The 22,036-nt window shown below is 39.7% G+C and overlaps 1 protein-coding gene across 1 annotated transcript in view; it reads left to right on the forward strand.

Annotated features, from left to right (window-relative positions):
* PCDH15 (protocadherin related 15) overlaps positions 1–22,036 on the forward strand; it is a 648,893-nt gene that overhangs the window by 69,479 nt on the left and 557,378 nt on the right. Inside the window, exon 4 of the mRNA XM_042459844.1 lies at positions 18,706–18,770. The gene's annotated coding sequence lies outside the window, so the exon portion shown is untranslated. The remainder of the gene's footprint in view (positions 1–18,705; positions 18,771–22,036) is intronic.

Raw genomic sequence — 22,036 nt, forward strand, 5'->3', positions numbered from 1 at the left:
ACAAAATCCACATGAACAGGGTTTTGTTTTTTCCCTGTACATCATTTTCTGTGCAAGAAACAAAAGTTTTGTGATAAATGTTATTCTCTGAACAGAAAGTGTTTCTTTCCCTTGGATAAAATGCTGTTTTTTTTCCCTACAAGAAAATAATGTACAATTTTTGTGTAAAAGAAGCCCTGAACTGTGAAGAGTCCTCACAAACTGCAGTTTCTCACATCGGCAATGAAACATGCTAACATTATTTGTTGCTGCTTCACGAATGATATCTCAAATGTATTACACGATCCCCTTGTATATGATAATTGAAGATTATTATCATCCCTGATCAAATCTAAAACTTTTTCTAGGTATTGCCTTTAACAGAAACAGTAGTAATAACTCCTGTTCACAGAAATCTTACAGCAAAATGGAAGGAAGGATGGAGAAATTGCTTCTAGTTCATTTTTAGGGTTCCCCCTTCCACTTTAACCATACATTAGGGTACTTGAGCCACTGTGTAGTGTTTTTAGGGAGAAAGAAGGGCTGCTCTGGATAGAGGTAGTGGGAAAATCCACATCTACTATCCCAATTGAATGTCCCCAAACCTTGACCAACCTAATATGTATTTAATGGATTACCTGCAGGAGGAGATGGCAGCCACCTGACTGGAAATGCAAACTAACACCAATATTTCTTTCTGTCCTTTTCCCAGTCACTCAAGAATCAGTGGTAAAATTGTTCTTTCTTGGCAGTAAGGATTCTGAGATACTCTTTCTACACAGAGCAGGGGTGGAAATACTTCCAAGGGTCAGGCCTAAGGTTTCAGAACTGAAAGTGATATTTCCATAACCAAAGGAATTAAATTAGGGGTGCAATTTTGTTCTGTTTTGAGGTTCTCCTCCAAATTCTCTGAAATGCTAAGTGTGCCTCGGGAATAAATTTCTAGCCTGTTGTTGTTGTTCTTGTTGTTGTTGTAGTAAACAAAAACAAATTATTTGAAGTGGAAGGTGAGGGAAGTTATGCAGTTCTAAAATCCGTATAAAAAACTCAAGGACCAGCCTGTTAAGGCATGAATCCCACCCCTGAGTTACACCTCTCTAGAGATCCATTCTGGGCATGGGCAGAGAACGCACGTGGCCAAGTGAAAACAGAGTTTATCACATACTAAACTGTCAGCAAGGTGTCCCCATGTCATCGCTGATCCTAACCCGTCCCCAAGCTGGGCTGAGGCATGTGAATTTCGCTCAGCCGGAAAACTTTCTTGCTCAGCCAGAATCTTTCTGGCTGAGCTAAATTTACGCATCTTGCCTGCCTTGGGCACAGGTTAAGGTGAGTGATGGCTTGCTGACAGTTTAGCATGCAATAAATTCCATTTTCACTCAGCCACGCACATCCCCTGCCTGTGCCCAGAATGGAGACAAAAGTGTGTGCGATAAGCTCCATTGTTGCGTTAGTCTGGAATATCAGTATGCAAAGGGATCACATCAGTAGGCAGTGGGTTAGTCTCAAATATGCTACAAGATCTTTTTGTATACTGATGGAAACTTGAGTGAAGGATCCACGCAGAATAATGGATGGTTATATATAATGTGCCTGGCATATTGTTTAGGAATCACTGCTTTCAGTGAGCTTGAATATAGGAAACCTAGGGACTGAACAGGTGGTCAGGATACCATGGGGCCAAGCTTGTGATATCCTGCTCCTTATTCCAACCCAGGCAAGAGGTGGGTGTTTATACAACCACCTGCCATTGTGCTTTGGTTCCACTGCCACCATGTGCCTCTTACAAAGCACCATGTTACATCTTCTTTGAAGGCCCCCATCATAGCCCATAAGTACAGCAATAGGCTGTCTGGCTACACCCGCATGGCCAGAAGCCTCCTAACAGTACAGGTCACAGTGGGGGCCTTCAGAGAAGACGTGGTGGTGGCAGCAGGTAAGAGGCATATGAGACCATCTGCATTGTCACTGAGGTTTCCTGGAAACTCTCTGACAAACAGCTGTTCTTTTGGGATTTGATTAAGGCCCTTTCAGCCAGGATCAATCCAGGACTGCTGGGTCAGTATTTGGACTGGCAAATCCTGGCCCAGGGTTAATTGTCTGCATTGTCCAGACAGGACAATGTGAGGTGGAGAGAACAGGGTCCTTGTGGCCTGTGCATATAGGCCCCATGTTTAGCAAAGAAATAAACTGCATTACAGGTGACTCAACCAAGGAAGCAACAGTCCTGAGCCTGCAAGATCTTAACAGAGCTATTGACAATGGGCTCCTGCAGGTCTCCTATTTATTAGGTCACTATTAACTTGATGGCATATAACAACAAAAACTTGGACATTGCCATGGGACGTTTGCTAACTCTTAACACTGCCATACAGGAAGACAATGCAACTAAATACTTCTCATTAAAGGGATTCAAATGTAGGGATGTTTAAAAAATAAGTTGAAAGAAGAGAGAAAAAGAAAGCAGATGAAGGCAATAGCAATTGCAGTGTCCTTTAAAGACATGAGCCTTTAAACAACACTTTATAAAAATCAATTTAACAACAACACAGACAATACATTATTCAGACCCATAAACAAACACACTTATAAGTCCATTGCAACTGACAGGGAAGCCTTTATGTAAACTTCACTAAGTGGGAATTAAAGTAATCCAGTCTTTGGGGTATTTTAAAGTCTAACATCACAGCTTCAGTAAGTGTTTCACTCTTCAGTTGTTATACTTCCTTCTCCAAGAAATTTTTCTTTATTCTGTTCTGCTTTAATAAGAATTTGAACAATTGTTTTCTTTACAAAGTTTAATTTTATTCTCAATGGAGAAGGCAGAAGACTTTGGAGACATGTCTTTTCTTCATAAATGGCCATAGCTCAAATCATTAGTGCAGGTTATAACTGTGTAATAAAAAAGATCCACTTTTTAAAAAAGAACAATTAATCCCATAAGCTGTTAAGTCAACTATTAATAAAATATTTCAGTTCTTTCCAGATGAGTTAATTTTTAGCCGCATGTTTTAGAGGTTCTTGACAATTTTCTGTCTCATTCTGTTGGTTTAATATTAAAACTTAAGACTGCTGTAAGACTGCCAGAACTTAGTCAGAGACTGAAAAACAATTGTAGTGGGATTGGTTCAGTTAACTGTTTTGCTAGTGATCCTTGACCCGAATCCCGTGTGCCTTGTGACCTATATCTAAAGCTTTTGATGACCAACCATGGAAATAATGAAATCAGATAATTACAATTGGATTTAGCAGGGGCCACTTTATTTGACCTAACTCAGGGGTGAAACAGATGGGTGGAAGGGATAACCCAGGAAATATCCACCAGATCCCAGGTTAACCTAAGGGTAGCCTCCTTCTTCAACCTCCTGGGTCTCAGCCCTCTATAAAAGGAGTTCAGAGCCCTACCCTACACCAAAAGGTGCCAAGGATGATCACTGAAGATTTATATTGACACTCACTCACTCACTCACTCACTCACTCACACCCCATGCCAGGTGAAAGCCTATTTAAAGACACCACCTAAAGCCAGTTGTCCAAGCCCCACAGACACAGTATGGGACAGGCAAATGAGCAAAAGAAGCATGTGGGTGGTTAATCAGTCTGACTAACCTCTGCTTTACCTCCATCAAAGGCGCCATGTAATAATGAGCAAAGGCTCCATTTAATGTCACATGAGTAGGCATCTGCTTTTATATTTGGCCTTTCCCATTCCCTCCTTTCATCCTCCCTATATTATCTGTCTGACTCTCCTAAAACTGTTCTAGTTGATCCTTTAACTCTCCCAAGAAAATTTGGGAGTTCATGTAAGGTTCCAAGGGATAAGGAATTGCATTCAATTAACAGTGTCCATTGCACAGATATAGTGGATATAACTGAATGCTAGATGGATCTTCCTCCCTAAAAAGAGGTGTAAAATAATATGTAGTGTTCTTCAACCATATTTACTATTTAATGCTTTCATTCCCTATTTCATTCACTCACTTGTCACAGGGCATCTAAAATAATACCATTATTTTCCTTGTAGTCATTTGTTTTGTGTTGTTTTTAATCAGATAATATCATATTCAGCTTTATTTGGAATGAGCAGTAATCAGTATCCGTGCTGCTCTTCAGTCTTGTTAAAGAGATGAGCTTTTCTGGGACCAGTGGCATATAAGACATGACAAGCCTACTGTCGCTCAGCAGGCATTCACTATAACCATGCAATAGATATAACTGGTCTCTCTGTTTTTAGTTTTCAACTAAAATAGTTTTGTGACTTAATTTTGTCTAAAATATTCTAATATTAAAGGGCACCTAAATGATTCATTTAAGCTTTAAGCGTGCTGTAAGTGCTAAGATGCTATAATATCATACTGTTTTTAAAATGCAAGGAGGGGGATAGAAAGAACCCTCTGGCCATTGTCATTAAGTACATTTTTTATATTATAATGGCTGGAAAGAGTCCCCCCATGCTATAAAACTAATGTATGGAAGTACGATTACAATGCCTTAACACTTTTGCATGATACTATATTGTACTGCTAAAAAACTATGATGTTATTATGGTAATTTAAAATTTCAGGGCAAGTTAAAATCAAGAGCCAGTACTGCATTGTATTGATTCATACAATCAGGAACCTAAGGAGTCTAATATATATACTCCAATCCAAACAAATTTATGTTCATATAAAATAGTTTGGTGTTATAGCAAGAAAGTTATTGGGAGGGGTTGGAGAGATAAGCAAAATAATAATTTCTCTGATGCTGAGATTAGATCCATTAATGTTCTTATTAAATCTGTTGGAATGGAGTATTGAACTGATCTTGAGAATTTTGGAGAGCCATGGCAATACAGTTAATTTAAGAGGGTGAAATATACAAAAATGCCAATATGGTGTTGCAGTTCACATTATTATATTACAAAACTGATTTTCCTTTACTGAATTGCTAGTGGCATATAAAGGATTTCTCTTCAATATGGGGTACATTTAAATTAATGGTAAAATTTGTTATTTAAATCCTATTTGTGTGTGTGTGTGTTGTGTTGTGTATCTTCAAGTGATTTCCAACTTATGGGGTTTTCTTGGAAAGATTTGTTCAGAGGAGGTTTTCCAGTCCCTTACCCTGAGGCTGAGAGCATGTGACTTGCCAAGTGTTACCCAGTGGGTTTCATGGCTGGGCTGGGAACTGAATCCTGGTCTTATGCCATATTGGCTTACTTACTGTGCCCAGTTGCCATATAATCAAGAAAAACGCACACTTACGTAGAGACCGAAAGATGGGACAGAATATTTTTAGACACCTTTTGAAAACATGACAAAACATTGCATGCTTAATGTGTATGCCTGGCAATATATTTAAATTTTACAAAAACTCCAAATTGGAATAAGTAAATTGGAATAAGCAAAAATGTATTGCATACACTGCATAAGCATAAATTGGCATTGACATAAATGTATGAACAAAATTGTTCTTTACTATGATGCTAGGTAGTACCAGTCTTCTCCATATCAGTGCAGTGCTCATGTATGAAATGATCCGTAGGGATTCAAATTAGCCCATTTGCCCCCTGCAGCTAATAACCTGAGTGCAATGGTCTAAAGAGGATTCTATAATTGCATCCAATTGAACATAATTATAGAACTCCTGTGATCAGGTATCCTGATAAAGTCAGGCTGTCCATTACTGGAACTCTATAACTGCATTCCATAACTTTACTTACAAGCCCTCTTCAGATTCTTATGCTGGATGTACAAAGGACTAACTTATTTCCTTTTATGCTGCAAGATTTGAAGCATCCATGCCCATCCCCAGTTATAGTCCCACATGCAACCAGGCAAGTGCCTGAACAGGTCTTATTGGGAATGGTATGCACATATCTGTTTCCTTGACTATGGTCTAAGTTGTTTTCACATGCGCTGATGGGGTAGGGGAAGAAACAAGACTTTTTAAATCCCCCAAAGGATCTAATCTTTCAACATTCCTGTGCAGTGGCTGGACTGTGAAAGATTAGCTAAGTGACCATTGACCTGAAGTTAGTTTTGTCTTCTGAGATTGCATTTTGCTGAGTAATTGTTTCACCTGTGCTCTGTCATCCTTCATTTTACTCTTATTATTATTTCTGCTCCTTGCTAACTGCAATATCACCTCACCTCTCGGTGTAGAAGACACTGGAATAATTAAGGTATGCTTGTCAGCTGGTATTTAGGCATACATGCTCAGAAGTAGGTGTGAAGAGCCAGAAAATGGGCAATTACAACCAAGTTCCAAGCATACCTGATCATAACTTCTAAAATGTTCTGACATTATATAAAGCATAATTTATTCTTTGTTATCTTGCCTTAACGATGACTTTGAGTTTAACTGGCTTCGAATTTCATTTAAGAAAACACAGAAGAAGTGACATCAACAATTTGCTTTGTAGCCTCTCAAGAGACTATAGTGCTAGAGAACAATTTTAGCCTTGTTAAATATATTTAGAGACACCTCTTTTCTTGAACTACATTGCAATGCATCCTTAAACAGGTCATTTAAAGAACATTATTGTGCATTTACAGGTGTTACTTTAGGGACGGGAAGATGTGATAGATGTTAAAACGAAGGTCTTTAATTCTGTTGAAAGAGGGGAAGACAAAAATACATTTGTTCTAAAACAAATTTTAGAACTAGTAAAAACACAGTAGAGATTGAGAAGGTGTTTTTTAGTAGTTAAAGAGTCTCATCTTTTACTTTTACTTTTACTTTTTAATTAATACTACCTTTTCAGATTTTTTTTTTAAAATCCAAATAGCACTGACCCTCTAACATTCCACAGATGAAAACCAGGACACATGTGGCCAAACAATATCAGAATGTGGTCAAGATGGCAAAGGTTACTAATAAGGAATAATAGATAAACTAGGAGGGGCTGCAGTAGTTTCTGCCCCCTCTTATCCTCTCCCCACTACTGAATAATAGACTGCAAAGTACATTTGTGCTTTGAATTCTAAATTCAATTGAAATAAGTGGAGGCCAAAGGGCAAAATTATGAGAAGGAGAGAGAAACTAGAACATTTTAAAAGCTGCTGAAAAGGTGGGATGTCAGAGTACCAACTGGGACTATCCATCCCAAATCAGAACAGGTGGAATTTTTACAATGCATAAAGGCAAAATAAATTTAAAATGTTTTTTTCTATTAAGTAGTCAGTTCACCAAGTGTTTATTTTATATTCCCCACTGAATTTGTTGATATGTAACTGAACCACATATCTATTTGTTGCATGGCTGACATAATGTCTCACAAAACAGCTATGCCTCTAAAAGGAGTTAATTGTTCATGAATGTCCAGATTAATACAGAAATAATCCCTTGTTATCAATTACACCTATAGAATGAAAGGACTTCTCCAGCCTTTTTGCAGATACTGGGGTGGGGAAAGAAGGAAACATAATTCTTCACAGCCCTTTGAAAAACCATGCCCCCTGTACCTTAAGTAGGCTCCTCCAACCCTTTGTACAGAAACAAAACAAAACAAAAAACCCTACAGTGTCTACTGTTTTTACCAACGCTACTGCTGTTAATATTTTTCTCCATAAACAGAAAACATACCAAATTTACTCGTTAATAGCAAATACAGTATACATGTCCACAGTAGCAGATAGGGTTCGAGACAGATGGCCAGAAAGTGCCGTCATGGAGCCGATAGTAGGGTTAGGGAGCGTGCAGCAACCTCACACTCCCTAACCCTGCTATGTGTGGGCCATGATTACGCGGAGCTACATGCTGACTGGCTTCAGGAGTATGTTTGTTGTCTTTTCCACAAAGTTTCCAACACCAGAAAGGATGCAAGCATTGTAATTTTATTCTGTAGTTTGCTAATAAAATCTTTAAGCCTTTACTCTGTTTGAGTGCACACTGCTTTTGAATCATGACTCGATCCAGGCATAGAGCAGCACAAGAGAATACAGGGATTCTTGTATTTGTAGTCTGTGCCATCTCTAATTCACACATCCCTACTTGTCATCTTTACCTTTACACTAATCAGGCAGAGCCCACATTAGAGCAACAATTCATTCACCAGTATTGGTTGAAAAGAAATCTTTTCACACAATCAGCAATCTTCCCACATGGACAAGGAGAGGGGAAAACAGCAAGGAACTTACTCAAGGAAAAGATTAAGCTATAGGAACAGCAGGAGGCAAACCTATTATGGTAGCTCATTGATTAAATCATATTGTTGCCATTTTTCTTAAAACAGTACAGTATTTTATAGTACAGTAAGGTTGTAGAGGTTTTAGTCAACAGAGCATGACCCATCAACTTCATTACATGCTTTGTGGTTTTGCAGATTTACATGAAGGGGTATACAGGCCTTATTTGAGTTGTGTTTCCTTGAAACAATGTAACAGGAAATCCACACAACAGTCTTCCCACATGTATTTCTGACCACCCTGCAAAGAAACTATAATTGCATCCAAGTAGACACTGTTACAAAGCAGTGTGCCTTTGAGAACCCTGTGCTATCAAGATATCCTGTCCGTTCATGAAGCTCTATAATCATGTTGAGTTGAACAGTGTTACAATTTCTTTTCAGGCTTTCAAAAATCGAAACAGGGAGTTTGAGATTAGAAGGACTCAATCACCTGTATTTGGTTCTCTCTTGTTGTTGTTAACTGCCATCAAGTTGGCTTCAACCCAAGGTGGTCCCATGAATGAGAGACCCCCAAGTCACCCTATCATCAAGAGCCCTGCTCAGGTCTTGCAAACTCAGGGTTGAGGCTGCCTTGATTGAATCTATCCAGCTTTCTATTTTCCTGCTTCTACCTTATCAATACGCCAGCTGCGTCCCTACCTTGACCGGGGAGACCTTGAAACTGTTGTACACGCCCTGGTAACCTCTCGTTTGGATTTCTGCAATGCGCTCTACATGGGGCAACCCTTGTACCATACCCGGAAGCTGCAACTTGTGCAGAATATGGCAGCCCGTCTGGTCACTGGCACTGCCAGGGCCAGTCATATAACTCCAGTCCTTAAAGACTTACATTGGCTGCCTATTCGCTTCCGGGCGCAATACAAGGTGTTGGTTATTACCTATAAAGCCCTAAATGGCTTGGGCCCAGGGTACCTGGAGGACCGCCTCTCTCCGTACAATCCGCCCCGCGCACTTCGATCTTCAGGGCAGCTATTGCTAAGAGTTCCAGAGGTGAAATATAATTCCACCTCTAGGAGGGCTTTCTCCATCTCAGCCCCCAACCTCTGGAACGCGCTGCCCTTTGAGCTCCGCTCAGCCACCTCCCTACCTCAATTCAGGAAGGGGTTAAAAACCCACTTCTTCGAACAAGCTTACCCAGACCAGTAATTCTTCCCCCCCCCCCATGTCATGTCAGCATTTTTTGCCAACATGTTATCTCTACTATTTTTATTGAACTGTTTTTTACTGTTTATAATGTATTTTATTGATCTGTTTAATTGTATTTTTACCTCTTGTTGTTCACCGCCCTGATTTCTTAGAAGGGCGGTATATAAATAAAACTTTATTATTATTATTTATTATTATCAAGGTTTATTGTCTTTCTTTAGTGAGTCATGTCTTCTCATGACATTGCCAATGTATGACAGTCTCGGTTTAGTCAACTTGGCTTCCAGGGGAAATTCAGGCTTGATTTGCTTTAAGACTCATTGGCGGGTTAAGTATCAGGGCTTCAGTGGTTACACCAGCAGCCGCTGAGGCTCCGATCCGCCGTTTTTCGGGCTGTGGGGAAGCAGCAAAACGCCGCTTCCCCGCAGCCAGAAAAGGGGTGTCCTTGGGGAGGGGGAGAAAGGGGCCGCTTGGCCCCTTTCTCCCTTGCTTCGCTGGGCGCAGCTGTCTGAAGGCTGCACCCAGCAAAGCAAAGCGGCGCCACGGACCAGGAAGGAGCTCCAAAACGGAGCTCCTTCCTGGTCCGCGGAAAGGGCGCCCTAGGCGCCCTGCTGCGGATTGAGGACGTCACGTCCGCGCCGCCCCGTATCTAGAGGCGGCAGGGCCGTGACGTCCTCACGGCGGCGGCCTATGGAAGGGCCGCCGCTGTTTAGTGCGTGAACGGGACACGCACTAGGGTTAGGGCGGTGCGGAAGCACCGCCCTTTTGTAATCCTAGTGCGTGCTCGTCACGCACTAAAGTGCCGGTGTGTAACCAGCCATTTATATGTCTTTTTAGCAATCCATGGTAGATTTCTGTAGAAATATTCTTATACACCACCTTTCAAATAATTTATTTCCTTTCTATCATCTCTGATCATTATTTTTGTTTTCTTAATGTTCAGCTATAAATCTGCCTTTGCACTTTCTTCCTTGACTTTCTCCCATATCATTCCAAGTCTGGTATTTTCTGCTAAAAGCATGATGTCATGTACATATTTGAAAATGTTGATTTTTTTCCTCCAAATTTCACACCTACTTCCTCAGAATCTAAACCTGCTTTATACATAATATGTTCAGCATACATGTTAAACAGATAAAGTGATAAAATGCAGCATTGGCTGACCCTCTTGCCAGTGGGAAGCCATTACACTGCTCCATATTCTGTCCTGTAGTCCCTACATCATCATGCATCATGACAATCAAATTTTGTAACACAACCCTTTCTTTAAGAGGAAGCGATAGTTTTTCATTATGTATAAAATCAAAGACTTTGCTGTAATCTATGAGGTGAAACAGATGGGCAGGAAGGAGCACCCAGAAGCTGCTCCCACCCTGATCGTCCCAGGACTGCAGCAACCACATGCCACAGCCCCAAGGGCACCTGCTGCCATGGTCCCAAATGGGCTGCAGAAAGAAATGAAGAATATCCACTCCTTTTTGGGTAGCCTAAGGTGGCTCCAGTGTGACTTCAGCACAGGCTGGGGGAATGCATTGTCTAATCACCACACACACACACCACCACCACCATGTGGAAGATGCCTTTTTTGCCCATCTTTTTTGGGCCAAAAAAGCACAGTCCGATTTTCTTTTGAAATTCTTTGGGGCATTCCATTATCCAACACATGTTTGCAATATGATCACTAGTACCTCTTCCTGGGACGTCTGTCATTTTTATCTCCACATATGGTAAACATCTTTGCTGTAGATCTGATCTTTGTTGTAAATATTATCTCTAGTGTCTCTTCCTTTCCTAAACCAAGGTGGGGTATTTGACATTTCTCACACTATATATGGTAAACATCATATATAGTGTGAGAAATAGCCACTGGCTGCCTATTGGTTTCTAGGCCCAGTACAAGGTGTTGGTTATTACCTTTGAAGCCCTAAATGGCTTGGGTCCAAGCTATCTCAGAGACTGCCTCTTCCCATACAATCCTCCCCGCGCCCTCCAATCCTTTGGGAGGAACTTGTTGCAGCCTCAAAAATCGAGGCTTGTGGCGACCTCCCGGAGAGCTTTTTCTGCTGTCGCCCCCAGGCTCTGGAATGACCTGCCGGATGAGATCCGTCAATTAACATCTTTGGACAGCTTCAAAAGGCTGTCAAGACGGATCTCTTCAGGCAGGCCTTCCCAGACTAAAGTATCCTGGCCTCAGGATCTCAGGATCTCCCCCCTCCTCAGTAATGTCTCCAAAGCCCCCTTTTCTTTTCTTTAGAACTGAAGTTGCAGTGGTTTATCAGTTGGTATTATTTTGTTTAATTTATTGTTTTTTTTAACTAGTTATTGTGGTTTTAATTTAGATATGCAGTTTAATAACTTTTTAAAGGGGGAGGTAATATATTGTTTTTATGCTGTATGTTATTTTAATGTTGTAAACCGCCCGGATTGGTTCACCACAGGGTAGTATATAAATAAAAATGTATTATTATTATTATTATTATTATTATTATTATTATTATTATTATTATCTTTGTTGTAGAATTTGAAACATTACTTTGCTTGTATGGCAGATTAATGCAATGGGCCTGTGGTTACTGCAGTCTCTGGTATCCCTTTTTGAGGGATAGGAATGTATATTGAAGATTTCCAATTTGTGGGCCATTCATTTATTTTTCATATTGTTTGACAGATTTTAGTTAGAACTAGAGTAGATTCAGTCTCTGTAGCTTGAAGCAGTCTATTGGTATGCCATCTGTTTGCAGTGATTTATTTCTCCCAATTGCTCTGACTGTAACTTCCACTTCATTTTCTAAAATAGAAGCATCGTCTTCATCTGGCTCTTTCTCAAATGACTCTGTCACCCTTTCTTTCATGTATTGTTTCCATCATCTTTTTTTTTATTTCTACTTGGTCATGTATTGTGTGCCCCTGCTGGTTGTAGAGCATCCCCAATCTTGGTTTAAATTTCCCTTTGATTTCTCACATATCTTGGAAGAGGTCTCTTGTTCTTTCTTTTTAGTTGTCACCTTCTATTTATCTACTTTGATTTTTATAGTAGTTCTCCTTGTCCCTGGGCACAAGTCAGTGGACAGTTGCATTCAGGGTTCTGGCTCTATTTCTGTCACCTTTCACTTTTGCTTTTTGTCTGTCTTCAACTGCTTGAAGAGTTTCATCTGTCATCCATTCTGACTTCTCTTTCCTTTTGACTACAGGTAGTGTCTTTTTGCATTCCTCCCTGAATGCCCGGTTAATTAGGCTTAATAGTGCAAATGTATTATTCAAAGTATCCTTAAATTCTACGGAGATGTACTTTAGGTGTATTTCAGCATGATTGTTGTTGAGTGTTCTTCTTTTGTTTTATACTAATTTTTAATATTAGTAGTTCTGTAGAGAGGATAGAGTTCCTCCATCTTCTCCTTCTAATGATGTAGTCTGTTTGATTTCTGTATTGGCCATCAGGTGTTGTCCATATATACAGACACTTCTTGAGTTGCTTGAAGAATGGGTTTGCGATAAACAAACTAGTGGGCTCACAAAATTTAGTCAGTTGGTCTGCTGTTTCATTTCTTGATGCTAGGCCAAACCTGATTCTGCTATATTTCCTAATTTTTGCATTCCAATTATGAAAAACCCCATTCTGGTGTGTGATCAATTTCCTTTTGAACTCTAGCGTAGAATTTTTTTCAATTTCTTCTGCCTCTGAAGCATAAACTTTTCACCTGTTTTTTTAAAGGACTGAATAGACTAATATAAACAATGAAATTTGTTTTTACCAATTTATTAATTAAAAAGCAAGTCATGCTCAGATTCCCTTGAGTTTAAATTACAGCATCTCAGATTTTTATGCACATAACTGCTGCTTGTCTCCTCTTGATCACTGTTTTAATGAGAATAAAAGATCAAGAATATGAACTGTGCATTGTTTCAAGTGAGCCCCCCCCCCCCCCGCAAACAAGCTGCCTTAAATATGTTTGAGTGTTCTCATTAACTTCCATATAATGATGGTGGCCTTATGAATGCTTCAAGAATGCTGGTGATTGCACATCATTTTTAAAAACTGTGAGCTGCTCTGTTGGTGTTCAGGCAGCATTGCAAAAACAAAATAAAAATTTAACTGCTAAGGCCAATCTTCCTGCTGTGATTATTTCAGATGAAACAACTGAATCCACACTACGGTTTACATTTTCATAGCTCTAATATTATATGATCAGAACAGGGCAACCCAGGCCTCTTTGAGTGTATTGGTTTTTCAAGTGTTTAAAAATGCCAGTTGAATAGATCAGAAAACAGCTTTGCTGACTGTGAGGTACAGAGTGTCCACAACAGTACGCTAAGTGTGATCTCATATGACTCAGGAACATACATATTATGGGACCTTAGGGGCAGAACAGATGGGCAAGGGAAATTGGCTCAAACCTGCCTTTTCTGAAAGCAGTTTGAAACCCCACTATCTATACCAGCTGCTCCCAAGGCAGCCTGAATGTGCATGGCCCGACTACATCAAGGGTAAATGCGTCTCTTGGTAATTTTTTGGTCACCTCCCCAGCATCCATGCATATTATCACACAAACACACAACCAGAAACTGCCTGCTATCTAGAAGCCATCCCATTAGATGGTTACCTCTTTGATTGGCCTCACAATTGCACCTGTGACCCTGCACATGTACAGGGCATTGGAGCATCAGTGTGCCCAGTAAAACACTGGCCAAGCACTATCATGGAGACCCCACCTGTATGCCCCCTTCACCCCCTTCACTGCTCTTGGTCTGTCTGGTTTGTGTATGTTGTAAATATGTACATCCATTGGATATGTCACACTTTCACTTTTTTGCATTGCTGTCCTGACCACTTGGGTAAGGCGGCTCTGACCTTTTTAAATGTACACCTGCACTGGTGCATTTATGTACAGTTTAAAGGTTAGGGTTAGGATGGATTACTCCTTTAGAACCACCAGAATAAATGTATGCGTGTGTGTGTGTGGGGGGGGGGGGTTGCTCAGGTTTTTAGCCTTGGAATATGGATTCAATCTAGTTTCTGCCCACTTTGGAGGAGTGCTTCATCTAAATGCCCCCACCTTCAAAGGGCTTTGAAACCATTTTATTTGGCTCAACCCTTAGAAACCACTATAATGACATCCAATCATCATCATCATTATTATTATTATTATTATTATTATTATTAAATACAAAGATGTGATAAATCCAATGCCTTTTGTTGACTACATGTGTAGCAAGTTTTGGATATTTTTGTTGCTTGACTTTTGCTAGCTAATGTCTTAAAGCTAACATAGGTGCGTTACAGACTGCCTGAAAGTGGTGGTCTGCCAGTGCTGCTGGTTGCCACATCCGGGAACCGCAGTGGCCAAACCGCGCAGTTCCCGCACATGGCAAAAAGAAGCCGAAAAATGGTACTTCTTTTTGCGGCCTGGAAGTGGCACCGCAAGGCGCTAGTCGCACACTTGCTGCGTCACTTCCGGGGCATGACGTGCGGATGCTATGCGTCCGCTACGTCAAGATGGCAGCGCCCGTGTGGAAGGGTGCTGCCATTTTGTACGCCCTCCATGCATACTATGGTTAGGGGCATCAGGAAGTGACAGCCCTTCCTAACCATTGCTGACTTCTCTTTGGTCTTACTTTTAGCAAAGTATTCTAATGCTTTGGTTTTCAACCTGATTACTCAGAAGCATTTAACACTTATTTCAGTGGACTCACTTCCAAGTAAATATGATTAAATTCATATACTGATGCATATTCTTGCGAGAAGAGCAGCTGACATTCAGGATGAAGTTTCATCAGTGTATTTTATTTTAGATTTTTAATCTTTTATTTTATTTTAGATTTTTAAAAAGTAGTGTATGAAGAATGGTTTAATGGTCAGCAATGTAGGATGCAAAGTTCCCTCATAAATGACCATCTGTACCCTCATTATGTGACTTTTAAATCTGATTTCTTTGTGTCTCAGGTGTTCTTTAAGTAATGAGAGTGCAGAAGGAATGTGGCTACAATGGATATAAGACTACTGGATGTAAATTGTTAAAAAGGAAAAGCATTACTCCTACCCTGTTGCTTTTTTGAAATTCTGGAGATACTTTCAGGCATACTTTTTTTGGTCATGTTTCTGAAAGTTATTTTGTGGATATTTGGACCATTTTCTATGTAATCTCTGGAATCCGCTGTCCACTTCTGCCTACACACATCATTGTCCACCATACCTGAAATCAAACTACCTTTTGTCTCTCTTTCCTCTGGCCATAAACAGTTGTGTAGCTTGTCTGGCTATTCTGTAAAGCCTGAAGAACATGGGCAAAATGATGTGGCTCCAGACTGCATTGGAGGATTGTAGTCTACATGACACATACCCTGAACATGGCCTGAAGCCTCGCTGAGGCCGTGTCACATGCAAAGAACTGGGCTAAGAAAGAGCGGATAAAATCTGCTCCTTCTAGAGGCCTGGTTTAGGACCGCGATGCCAGTCTGAATTGGGACCAAGCACGTGCGGTTGCTGTGATCCCAGCACAAACAACGCCAACACGGTCTCTCACCATTCTAAGAGAATTAATAAGGTTAGAGTTAGGTCTTCTGGTGTACCTTGTTTACATTCTTCCTGGATGCCTTTGCGGGGAAAATAGACAAGCCATTTGTGTCCTGCATGGTTATTTGTTTTTAAAAGAGAGGGAAAAAAATGGGAAGATGAGATTAGTTCTTGTGAGTTGGACAGAGGCAGAAAAGCAACATTGTCTGTGTAGTGAGAAGACCTTAGCAGGACAAAGGTTGTGGGTAAAAAGTCAAAGCTGAAAAGAACAAACAGAAAACACTGATTGTGCTATTTGCTTGTTCTTTTCTCCTTATGCAAATGTAGTTCTTGCATAGCTAGATAGCAATATGAAACCAATGTGTGTACAAGAACTTTGTTAGATAGGTCAAAAGAAAATGTAAAAGGTCAGAATGTACTTATACGGTAACATGCTGCATAAAGTTGGATCAGGAGATTGTGTAAAGTTATGGGCTGGGGCTAAGTGAATAACCAATTACAGAATAGACTGTTTAGGCAGAATGTTGAGGTCCTCCAAGTTCTGCGACACTTACAGGTGTGGCATATTCAGTGTATGGGTAAGGGATTGAGGGTTTTTGTACAAAGAAGAAGCCTAGAACATTCCCTGACATACCATGGGGAGTGGTAGTGACAGTGAAGTGCCCATTGGTTTTCTTAATGTCAAATGCAATGAATTGCAAATATATAATGATAACTGTATTAGCAAATGTCTGGAATAGGGCTTGGGAGGAAGGGAAAAGGAAGACTGGGAAAGGGGAAAAGCTTGTTATTGGAGACAGTATCTTTCTTCTGCCCCAATGTTTCCTAAAGGAGGAATGTCTCTCATGTGTGTTCTAAAATAGTATTGCATTGTGATTTCATAGCAATGTATCTGGCACCTTATAAAGTTCAGTAAAGAAAAGACAGTTCATCATGCACTCTTTCTCCTCCAAGAAGCTTACTTTCTAAATTATAATGATAGGAGAGAAAGAGGCGTTACAAACCACCGCTTTGCGGCGGTCTCCCGGCGCTGCTGTTTGCTCCGTGAGGGAGCTGTCGCAGCCAAATTGCGCGGCTCCCTTACAGAGCAAAAAAGAAGCTCCAAAATGGAGCTTCTTCTGGCGGCGTGCTCATGACACCGCAAGGCGCCAATGGCACACTCGCGACATCATTAGCGCCGCGCGATGTGCGGACGCATAGCATCTGTTATGTCAAGATGGCAGCGGCCGTGTGGAACGGCCGCCGCCATTTGTTACAGACAGAGTCCGTAACAGGAATAGGGGCGTCTGGAAGAGACGCCCCTTTTTTAAACTGGGACGTCCTGAGGATGTCCCAAGTGGCGGTTTGTAACCCGCCAAAGTCAACCAAAAGTCACAAGGAACATTTAAGTTTAAGTACAATTCTGTATTTTTAGGTTTATTGGAGGGGGGGATTGTAGAGAGTGTATTTCAAATTTCCAAATAGGAAAATTAGCAAAAGATAATGTATCATTTTTATTAAACCCACATGCACACTCTCTCTCACACACACACCTCTTTTAATATCGGTTTGTATTCATAAGAGAACTGCAGAACTTGCAATATCAGCATGAGGCCAAATATGAAGGGGAGAAATCAAATAAGAAATAATAAGTTCAGATTGCTGTCGAGAAGCATGTTATCAACAAGGCTTTTCATATAAACTATAATTTAATCTTTTCTTTGCATTTTCACTCAGAATGACGTCTTTTGTAAAGTTATTTTGCCTTCTTCTGTTCTATTTTGTCTTTCAAATAATAATTTTAGAAACCTTTGTTGTATTAGTTCTGGGATGATTTGCCTCATTGTATGTGAAATTCCACCCACAGGAGTAAACTTTAAGCTACAGATTTTCAAAAAAGATACAGTCGGCCCTTCTTATACACAGATTTTTTATACACGGATTCAAGCATACACGGTTTGAAAATGTTCCAAAAAAGTATAAAGTTACTTTGATGTTCCATTTTTTATTAGGGACACCATTTTGCTATGTCATTATACTTAATGGGACTTGAGCATACACGGATTTTGTTATACATGGGGGATCTTGGAACCAAACCCCAGCGTATAACAAGGATCCACTGTAATCAATTTTCTACAGTTTACACAGTTTAAAAGTAGAACAGGTACTTTCCTTGTGGCCATATCATGATTTCTGTGAAATGCAGCTGAGTAAAATGCATGCTTACTAGAGAAATTGATAATGTTCTACCATAAATATTAATAGAGTTGAGAAGATCCATTAATTCTTGGTGTATTCCTCTACCTCTTGATCCATAGCAACTTCTTTCCCCCTCCAATTGTATCAAATACAAGTGCTTCTGGAGGTTGTTTATGCAAGACCCCCAGAAGAGTTGTTGACCTTCCCTTAGCATTGGATTTGGCCTTTTACACTCACTTTAGGAATTAATGAAGTCTGGTAACTCTGACATGCATGGATCATCAGGAAAGTTAACCAAAAGGAGCTTTGGGAAGCTTGCCCTTATCTACTCATAAGTGATTCTTCTTAAGTCAAAGTGGCATGCCCCCAAGTAAATATCCATAACATCACAAACTTAAATTGTTGGTGAGCAATGAATCAAGTACTGAATGGGAGAGTATGTGCATAAAGATTTTATAACTTGCTCGTAATGAACATAAATGTTAGATATAGCAAAACTGTGCAACACTATCCTGGAAACTTTTTTTCTGTTGCGTTTATGTGGGATGTCTTGAAAATTGGGCCCTAAAAGCTTGAGTACATTACAACTGGATACAGCTTGAAGCTATCTCAGATGCATTATTTGAATTCATATTCACACTCATGTGCACACAAATCAGTAACAATAATGACAATTTTGTTCAGCACTTCCTTAATTTTCTCTAATAATTTGTTACAGAATGATTCTCATGACAATGAAACTACAGACTCTTACAGGGAATGAAGTGACCCTAAAGAGTTCAGGTATGTTTCTTTTTCTTGACAAATGCACATAACCCAAAAATTACACCATATCTTAAGATCCATGAAAGTTTTTCTCTACAAAATATTCAAAAATATTATGGAGGAAACTGTGGGTTTCTATACTCACACAAGCATAACAATGTCTGCAAATATGTGTTAGTAACATTCAAATGTTAGAGTTTTATAGGTGGATTTTTATGGTGATGATAATATGTGAAATGACCCTATGTGACAATATGCAATTATGTTTTAACCCTCCTGACAGTCACATTTTTACTATACTTGTTGTAGCCTTGGGAATCCTGATGTTAGCATTTCAACAGGCATATCAATATTGTGTTTTGCTCCGTGTCATGTCTCCCTTGCAATTATACTCAACAATTCAATCTGAGTGTGCATTTTAAAAATGGGTACTCAAGATGCTTTCTTTTTTGTTGGCATAAATGATCTTTGCAATGACCAAGAATAGATTAAACTTGTTTTCGTTAGTTGTCTGGTAAAATAAATAAATCAGGCAGTCCAAGGCCCCTTTTTAAAAAGCAAGCAGAAACATTGGATACAAGCAGGTTCCTTTGTTTGTAATAGCTGGATCTTTACCTCTTGGTCATCTCAAGACTTGAGATCATTTGATGGATACATGATTGCCCAACTGTATCTTATAATATGTGATGGAGCAGGGCAGGGGAGAAGAAGAAAGAGATTTTCAAGTGTTTATCGATGTCATTCTGTTACCTAAATATACCGTGAGTTTTTATGACTATTGTGAACATAGCAGTATGATCATTTTGAGTTCAGTCTGTATCTATGGATTCTATACCCAAGGCTTGAAAATAATTCAAATATGGCAAATGAAACCTGAGCATCCAAAGATTTTGGTATTCGCAGAGGATCGTGGAACCAAATCCCACAAAGGGCCCACTGTAGAATATGTAGAATATACATGACTCTCTTCACAGTTTTATTTTTGAGTGGATGTTGTTATAGTGGGACAGACAGAAAAATATTTTAATTCTGGTGCATGTCCTATAGCCAATATAGGTTCTCAACTGGAATTAAAGTGTAATGTGTATATTTGCTTATTTTAAAAAGGCAAAGTTGTATGAAATGAGGATACCTATGTGGAGGCAAAGATTCCAGTTAATTTCCGTTTGACCTTTGAGTCCTTCCCTTCTTCATCACCCGACAGTAGCAGCCAATATATGTGAAAGAGTTTCTCATTCTAAATTAAATTTTAAATTGAACTGTAACAAGTTAGCTAATTATTATGACTGCTGACAGATATGAACTGCGTTCCAAAAAGCTTAACATGCTACTGAAAAATAAAGTCAACCAAGAAACACTTTTTTGCTGTGACATATTATTAACAAATGCCTGTCCCAGGGATTTAAAATTTAGACAATAGGGGAGACCATGTGGTGAAGGAAGGGATAGCCAAGGTGAATGAGCCAGTAGAGTTACATAGACTTAAGCTTTATTTCAGTTGAATTAAGGATTAAAGGATTATTTGGTGAATTGCTTAAAAAGGGGGAATCACAAAAGAAATGCGAGGAAGATTTTGGGTCTGATATCATACACTTATATTAATACTACATTATGATTTGTATGCTATGACTGCAGCCAGTTCCTGGCATTCTATTTTCTTTTATTCACTGCCCTCTAGAGGTACTGATAATATAACCAGGAGTATCAACAACAATTTCATGGCCATTTCTGCTTCATCTTCTGCTCAACCATATTCCCCTTCTCTTCCTCTTCTTCTTCATGTTCAAAGTGTAAACAAACCAACTGTTGTTTTTTATTATTATTATTTTCTTTAATTCATAATTCTGGATTAAAATAGTTGATCACCTGTGTCCAAAATATGCTTGCCCTGGAGTTCTTTCTCTCAATGTACACATTACACATTAGACAAGAGTGGGGTGAATGGTGTTGGAGTTAGCAGCAGCACTTATCAGCTCTGTTTCCTAAACCCTTTCAAAAACTGAAATCCAGCTGTTATGTCTATGAGTTGCTGGGACTAAATTCAGTTGCTGAGTGAAGAGGTCAAACCTCCAGCATTAGATTTCTAGGAAGAACTTGGTAGGAAGCAACCATGTAATTTCACTCCTGTCACCCCTATCCTTTTCTTTAATTTCTCTCTGTGCTTCATTCTTCTGCCTCTGCCAGATAATTCTATACTCCCATTCTCCATGTTTCTCTGCTGCTCTTTTCTCTGACCCCAGACATGGAAACCAGCAGTATCAAAGAGGTGAATGGGATGCAGGGAGCAGGGACTAAATCTCTGAATGCTGGGGTTAATTTTCAGCACTTGCTGCAAGCTTCTGTACGCAGAGCCATTTAGCTTTCCTTTTCTGATGCAAACAGTTAAAGATCTCTCGTATGGCTTTCCCCCAGGAAAACAGTGATTTTGAAACTGCAAGCGAGTCTAGCAGGTAATGTGCAGCATTAAATGTGTATCATCCTTGAGTTCAGATAGCAAGTCTATTTAAAAATAAATAAATAAACCTCCCCTTGGCAGTCAGTATGCATCATATTTTTCAATGAAAACTAAACAGTGCAAACAATGTAGCTTCAACAGTATATATTCCTCTGTAGCAGTCCATTAATATTTCATATCAGTGTGTTTTATCTGCAAAATATACCTTGAATTTCTCCTCTGTAGATTTCAGCTTCACATTTCATTTTGACCACAACTGCTAACTCAAGGCAGTTAAGACTAGCATGAGCCTCTTTTCCTTAGCAGGATAGTTTGGGCTTCACAGGACAAGGTTTTTTCTTTCTTTGTTCAGAGGTGAGAGCAATGCTGAATTTAATTTATAGCACACGGATAATTTTACTGATGTCAAGTCTGAACTAATATTATGCAGCCAGAAGAGAGGATTTTTAACAGCTGGATTCACAGCCGCGTAAGTCAAGCCTTTCCATTTGTTTCCTGCAAGCAAAATCCAGACTTTGTCTTTGTGCATGATCCTTGTGTATATTCTTCTAACTGATTTTGCATCTCACTGTCATAAAGAATAAAAACTAAGAAAATCACCCAGTGACACTCCTTGCCACAGGGGTGGTATTCATTCCAAAATAAGATTACCAAGTGGGCAGATAACAAATTTTCATCCGGTTTTTGAACATTCTTGCTGGCCACAGCTACCACTATGGAGAGTGTCTACGCAGCAGGGCTGTTCTACATGGATCAACGTAGATTCCACATTTTCAGGCTGAGTCCATGACATTTTTCTGTTTGAGGCAATGAACAAATGACACCCTTC

This window comes from Sceloporus undulatus, chromosome 3, assembly GCF_019175285.1.
Source record: "Sceloporus undulatus isolate JIND9_A2432 ecotype Alabama chromosome 3, SceUnd_v1.1, whole genome shotgun sequence".
Taxonomy (NCBI): Eukaryota; Metazoa; Chordata; class Lepidosauria; order Squamata; family Phrynosomatidae; genus Sceloporus; species Sceloporus undulatus.